The sequence below is a fragment of the Elgaria multicarinata genome, chromosome 1, assembly GCF_023053635.1.
Source record: "Elgaria multicarinata webbii isolate HBS135686 ecotype San Diego chromosome 1, rElgMul1.1.pri, whole genome shotgun sequence".
In the NCBI taxonomy this organism is placed as follows: Eukaryota; Metazoa; Chordata; class Lepidosauria; order Squamata; family Anguidae; genus Elgaria; species Elgaria multicarinata.
In genome coordinates this window covers 36,080,057-36,087,431 of record NC_086171.1, presented here as the reverse complement: position 1 = coordinate 36,087,431, position 7,375 = coordinate 36,080,057, and the positions used below count along the sequence as shown (strand labels likewise).

At 49.3% G+C, this 7,375-nt stretch overlaps 1 non-coding gene across 1 annotated transcript; it reads left to right on the top strand.

The window, feature by feature from the left end:
- TRNAA-GGC (transfer RNA alanine (anticodon GGC)) lies at positions 1–72 on the top strand. Its single transcript has one exon. It is a non-coding gene; the product is annotated as a tRNA-Ala (tRNA).
- Positions 73–7,375: the final 7,303 nt, after the last annotated feature.

Genomic DNA, 7,375 nt, shown 5'->3' with positions numbered 1-7,375 from the left:
AGGGCTGCAGCTCAGTGGTAGAGCGCCTGCTTGGCATGCAGAAGGTTCCAGGTTCAAGCCCTGGCAGCTCCAGGCAGGGCAGGTAAAAACCCTGCCTGAAACACTGGTGAGCTGCTGCCAGTCAGTGTCAACAATATTGGGCTAAATGGACTCATGCCTTATGCTGCTTACTGTTTCTGTGAGTTCAAGGGGACTTTCTTCCAGGTAAGTGGGAGACAGAAACAAACTTCAAAGTGATCTTGATAGGCTGGAGTGCTGGGCTGAAAATAACAGAATGAAATTTAATAGGGATAAATGCCAAGTTCTACACCTAGGAAAAAGAAACCAAATTCACAGTTATGAGATGGGGATACTTGGCTCAGCAATACTACAAGTGAGAAGGATCTTGGAATTGTTGTAGATCACATCACAAGCTGAATCTGAGCCAACAGTGTGATGTGGCTGCAAAAGCAGCAAATGCAGTTTTCAGCTGCATTAATATAAGTATAACTTTCAAATGGTATGAGATACTGGTTCCCCTTTATTCAACACTGGTCAGGCCTCATCTTGAGTATTGTGTCCAGTTCTGGGCACCGCACATCAAGAAAGATGAAGACAAGCTGGAGGTGGTTCAGAGGAGGGCAACCAGGATGATCAGAGGTCTGGAAACAAAGACCTATGAGGAGAGACTGAAAGAACTGGGCATGTTTAGCCTCAGAAGAGAAGGCTGAGGGGAGACATGATAGGACTCTTCAAATACTTGAAAGGCTGTCACTCAGAGGATCTCTTCTCTATCTTCCCAGAATAATGGGCTCAAGTTACAGGAAGCCAGTTTCTGGCTGGACATCAGGAAAAAGTTCTTGACTGTTAGAGCAGTACAACAATGGAACCAATGACCTAGGGAGGTGGGGGCTCTCCGACCCTAGAGGCCTTCAATACGCAGCTGGACAACCATTTGTCAGGGATACTTTAGGGTGGATTCCTGCATCGAGCGGGGGGGGGGGAGAGGGGGATTGACCTTATAGGCCCCTTCCAACACTACTGTTCTATGATTCTGTGATTCTAAGTATGTGGAATTGCATTTTTTTTAAAAAAAGACAGTTCTTAGCTAGAACTGGACCCTTGGCCCCAACCCCTGATTCCTTGTAGCCACAGTCATCAGGCTTTTTTGGGGGGGGGGGTCTGCCCAGCCATACCCCCCCCCCTTGAGTTTTGCTTGAATCAATCTATATATATTTTCTCCCTTTTAAGATGCCTGGTCTATATCTTCTTATTAGTCACATATTGCAAAGCTGAGCAAAAACACAAGTTGCACCCATTGGAAAGCGTTTATTCTTCATAGCCAATGTCTGTAATGAACTGTACAAACTTTATTTTAAAACCCTACGGCCCTTCCTTCCTTCCTTCCTTCCTTCCCTCCTTCCTTCCTTAAGTATATTTGTTCCCTCTCAGAGATATGCTTAGAAGTGGGCCATGTTTGTTGCTCAGCCTCTATCTCCCTGTCCACAGGGAGGGGGCAGTGGTGGTTGCCTTCGTTTATCCATCCATCCATCCGCCCCACCTCTCTCTATTTTCCCCTCCCTCTTTCAACAAACTCGCCCATTCCTTTTACTGTGCCAGTTTCCGCGGCGGACTTGTGACACGTGTGGAAAGCGCCAAGCTTCCTTAAGTGGGGGGCGGACGGGGGTCCCAGGGACTCTGCAGGGGCGGAGAGGGCTTCCCCCACAGCCCCGGCACGCCACCTCCCTCCCTTTCTCCCCGTTCCCGGCCCGGCGACAGTTCCTCCCGGGGACGGCAGGAGGCCCTCGGTGTCCACAGCGCCTTTCGCTTGGAACTGACCGAGCCCGACGGCGAGGCGGGGGCTGCTCTGGCTGGTGACCCGGGAATGTCGGGCAGAGCACACTGCTCCTGGGAAGCAACCATCCGCCCCTCTCCTTGGCATGCTGTCCGGAAAGGCGACGGCAGCCTGGCTCTCGGGGGTGGGGGGTGCGTTCGACGTGTGCGCTTTTGGCAAACGCTTGGCACATCTCAACACTGCCCAGGCCGACCTCTCCGGTTCGAGCCCACAAATCTGTTTTCAGGACCAGGCCTGAGTTCCTGGGACGTGGGACCATAAAGATGTGCGTGTTTTGGGGCATGTGCAGAGCGCCATTCCTTCCCCACTGATTTATCATAACTGACCCCCAAGCCGTCTGTGATCCGGGCAAAGAGGTCCCTCAGCCAAGGAGGCGCCAGTTCTTTGGGAAATGGGACTTGGCGAGGATCCCCTCTAGGGCAGCGCTTTTGACGGGCAGCGCACGCCCAGCCGGGGGCCTCCTGGCCTCCCTCCCGGCTTCTCCCCCTTTCCCTTCCTCGGCGCCCCCAAAGGTCCCCTCTCCAGAGCGCCCAGGGCGAGGGAGCCGCCGCCTTCTTCGCGGAGCCGTGAAGGATGCGCAGCCCGCCGTGCGCTTCGGCTCCCTTTCCAGGACTCCGGGCACGGCCTGGGCGCCCGGGATCGGCAGCAACGCAGCCAGGGGATCCGACACCTTCGTGCCAGCCAGGTGCCAGAGAGGTGGGGAGCCAGCAGGACTCCGGCAGCATCTCTGCCTGGAGGCGACCTCCGTGGGCCCTTTCCTCCTCGCAGCCAGAGGCGCTAGTCCCTCGCGTTCTGTCGCGCAATATCACACACACACACACAAGCACACCCCGCCCCATGCCCGGGTTTTTGGAGTCTCCCGTTTGCATTGCAGCGGTCTAAGTGGGCCTCATTCAGCCCCCGAAACGCGCTGCAACTCACTGCAGATGAGCCTCTTTAGACACTGTCCTCTCTGGACTTTTTTTAGTGCCCATCCAAGCTGGGGCTTTCTCTCTCCTCTTCCCCCAACTGCTGAACTTCCAGTGCCCATCGCTACACTGCATATGCCAAAGTCACTTTTTAGCTGCATCCTCCTTTGTTCCTTGCACCCACTTGAGGACCGTTGATGCAGCAACTTTTGAGCAGCGCTCTGAGGTTTTGAGCTGTCCTTGTTCCTGCGAAGAGTCCGCCAGTGTCTGCCTGTATTGGCACATTCCAATGCTTCTCCTTTATTTGATGTCCTAAGCTCCCCTCTCATCCACACACTGCTAGGCCTTCAAGCCTCCCTACATGATCTCAAATGCCCCTTTCCTGGTCTGCAGGACCTCCATTGGATTTGGTTACACTATTGCAATAGGCTCAGGTTCTTCTCTCGCCCATCATGTCACTGTAGGCTTTCTAGAGCTTTGTTTTCCCATGCAGTGGCTAGTGCAGTGTCTGCTGCGCTGCTAATTCTTCCATGTAGTGGGGTGCACAACCTTTTCTGTCCCATTGGGGATCTGCTGCGGTGATTCATAGCCTATTGTGGATCCCCAGGTAGTAAAACATTAGGCTACTGAAGCCTGAATGACACTTCAGACAGAGGGCTCATCTACCCCAAGCAGGATATTCCACTATAAAAGCAGTGTATAACAGGCAGGAGCCACACTACTGCTTTATAGCAGTATTGAAGTGCAGTGACAACTGTTGGAGCCCATTGACACAGACCATATTCTGCTTTCATACCACTTTCATAATGTTATGTCCTGCTTGGTGTAGATGAGCCCTAGAATAACTCCAGAGCCCTTTAAGGTGCCTGAACCACCTTTGCTGCAGAGAGCAAGATCTCTCCATAAAATGGACTAGGCTCACCTCAGTTCTCCTTCATTTCAAGCCCAATCAAAGGTGTTTTCTAAAGTCAAAGTGATTTGGGGGAAAGAGACACAAATCCTATGGAATTAAGAAAAAGAGAGGATTCTAGGCTAGAGCTGGACTACAGGTGCAATAACTTTTCGCATTCCAGTGTCTGGAAAGTTGGGTGTTTCCCCCCTTTGCAGGGCTGGCATGAGCTCTCCTGCTACCTGAGGCAGGAGAGCACACATCACGCCTCTTCCCACTTGTGTGTTGCGTCTCCCCCACACACCTCTGCCATACACCACAGTACAGGTGATCTCCAAGGACACCACCTCCTCCCACAACATCTGGTTCCAAGGAAGGAGCCCTCAGAGCCAGGCATTTGGGACTGGCCAAGCTGCGCTGTCCACTGTTTTCAGCCCTTCAGAGAGACCACATGCTTACCCACCCCGTAGATCACCCTGAGAGGATCCTCAGGGTAATCAAGAGGGCTGATGGCTGCGGAGAGCCCTGCTCGTAGCTCTCTTCATTTGCCTCCATAGGAGAGCAGGGCTGTCAGGGCCACCAGGCCAAGCAGCACCTCTCGAAAGCCCTCTTTGCTCTGCTTTCCTGCTGTGGCAAATGCCATTGCAGGAGAATGCCTGGGACCTACCCAGCAGCAACTGAGAGGGGGGCAATTGGAAGTGTGTGTGTGTATGTGCTGAGTGTGTAATTCAGCACTCCTCCTGCTCTGCTGCCTGTATCAGGGGCTTCACCCTGTTTCATGGCAGGTTTAGCCCTGCCCCAGCCTATACCCTGTGTTAATCTAGGATGGAAAGATCTCAGAAAGATTTGACCGAAGCCTGGTGGCTTTGATGGAACCCAATGGATTGTCCCACCAGATCTCACTGTTCATTATGCCAGTGAATTTCCGCTGCCAGCCTGACTGCATCATTGCAAAACCCTCTTCCCCCCTCCCTCTGGCCAACCCTTGGGTAAGCCCAACTGCGAGAGACCTCCACAGTTATACATTGCCTTCATTATTCCACATCATGATTCAGTAATATAAAAGATGAGAGATTTCATCTATTTTTATCTTATTTAGTTAAAAATAACTGAACTGGTAGCCCATTACTTTGCATTATTTAAGGGCAGGGACAGGCACTGGAGCTTCTTTCCTCTCTGTGGAGTTTGTTCAAGTCTTATTTTTAAACTTTCTAAGGTTCAATGCCTTGATTTAATTTGCTTTTATGAATGCAGTGGCAACACAATGGATGAAGTTGGTTCCTTTGCACGGGGAGGGGGGAACCCCAGATAGTGGAGCTGTGTGGTTTTCAAATTGTAGTTTAATTGCTCTTCTAACAAGCACTGTTTCTACACTCACCTCCTATAGAAAACAATTATCACTTTAGTGGGTGTTAAAGCTGGATTTTTGGAACCTTAAAAAAAATCTGTGATATTTATCAAGAAAATGTGGGCCATACGCTTCTCTCATTTCAAGTGAAAGTAAAGCAGCATCTATACACTGGGCACAACCCTTTGGGGATTTCTTCTACACATGCCCCATGGAAATGAATGGTATTTGTGCATTGGTATACTAATGGCCTTGAGCAGCTCCCATTCATAGAATCATAGAATCATAGAAAAGCAGAGTTGGAAGAGGCCTACAAGGCCATCGAGTCCAACCCCCTGCTCAATGCAGGAATCCACCCTAAAGCATCCCTGACAGATGCTTGTCCAGCTGCCTCTTGAATGCCTCTAGTGTGGGAGAGCCCACAACCTCCCTACGTAACTGATTCCATTGTCGTACTGCTCTAACAGTCAGGAAGTTTTTCCTGATGTCCAGCTGGAATCTGGCTTCCTTTAATTTCAGCCCGTTATTCCGTGTTCTGCACTCTGGGAGGATCGTGTGACCCTCCTCTGTGTGACAACCTTTTAAGTATTTGAAGAGTGCTATCATGGCTCCCCCCAATCTTCTCTTCGCCAGGCTAAACATGCCCAGTTCTTTCAGTCTCTCTTCATAGGGCTTTGTTTCCAGACCCCTGATCATCCTTGTTGCCCTCTTCTGAACACGCTCCAGCTTGTCTGCATCCTTCCTGAATTGTGGAGCCCAGAACTGGATGCAATACTCTAGATGAGGCCTAACCAGGGCCGAATAGAGAGGAACCAGTACCTCACGTGATTTGGAAGCTATACTTTTATTAATGCAGCCCAAAATAGCATTGGCCTTTCTTGCAGCCATATCGCACTGTTGGCTCATATTCAGCTTGCAATCTACAACAATTCCAAGATCTTTCTCGTTAGTAGTATTGCTGAGCCAAGTATCCCCCATCTTGTAACTGTGCCTTTGGTTTCTATTTCCTAAATGTAGAACTTGGCATTTATCCCTATTAAATTTCATCCTGTTGTTTTCAGCCCAGCACTCCAGCCTATCAAGATCACTTTGAAGTTTGTTTCTGTCTTCCAGGGTATTAGCTATCCCACCCAATTTTGTGTCATCTGCAAATTTGATCAGCGTTCCCTGCACCTCCTCGTCCAAATCATTAATAAAAATGTTGAAGAGCACTGGGCCCAGGACTGAGCCCTGCGGTACCCCACTCGTTGCCTCTCCCCAGTTTGAGAAGGTTCCATTGATCAGTACTCTTTGAGTCCAATTCTGTAGCCAACTGTGAATCCACCTAATAGTTGTTCCATCTAGCCCACTTTTAGCTAGTTTGTTAATTAGAATGTCATGTGGTACTTTGTCAAAAGCTTTACTGAAGTCAAGATATATGACGCCCACTGCGTTCCCACGGTCCACAAGGGAGGTTACCTTATCAAAAAATGAGATCAAATTTGTCTGACAGGACTTGTTCTTGACAAATCCATGTTGGCTTCTAGTGATCACCGCATTGATTTTAAGGTGTTTACAGATTGACTTCTTTATAATCTGCTTCAGAATTTTCCCAGGAAGGATGTCAGACTGACTGGTCTGTAGTTCCCAGGTTCCTCCTTTTTGCCCTTTTTGAAGATAGGGACAACGTTAGCCCTCCTCCAGTCGTCCGGCACTTCACCAGTCTTCCATGATTCTGCAAAGATAATAGACAAAGGTTCTGAGAGTTCTTCCGCTAGCTCCTTCATTACTCTAGGATGCAGTTCATTGGGCCCTGGAGATTTTAACTCGTTCAAGGAAATTAGGTGTTCTTTGACCATTTGTTTATCAATCTCAAACTGTAATCCTGCCCCCTCAACTTCTGCTTCACTTTTTCCAGGGGGGTCATAGACCTGCTTTTGGGAGAAGACTGAGGCAAAGTAGGATTTGAGCACTTCAGCCTTTTCTTTGTCATCTGTTATCAATTTGCCATCCTCATTAAGCAGTTGAACCACCATTTCTTGCCTCTGTCTTTTACTACTCACATATCTGAAGAAAGCCTTTTTATTGCTTTTAGCATCCCTCACTAATCTCAGCTCATTCTGAGCTTCAGCCTTCCTGACGCCATTTCGGCACTTCTGCGCCACTTGTCTGTACTCTTCTTTTGTAGCCTGGCCTTCCTTCCACTTCCTATATGTATCCCTTTTTGTTTTCAGGTCATCTCTAAGCTTTTTGTGGAGCCACATTGGTTTCCTCTGTTGTCTTCTATCTTTTCTCCTTGTTGGAATTGTTTGTAACTGTGCCTTTAAAATTTCCTTTTTTAAATACTCCCACCCATCCTGCACTCCTTTTCTCATTAGGCTCATTTGCCATGGGACCTTACTTATCATAGTTCTGAG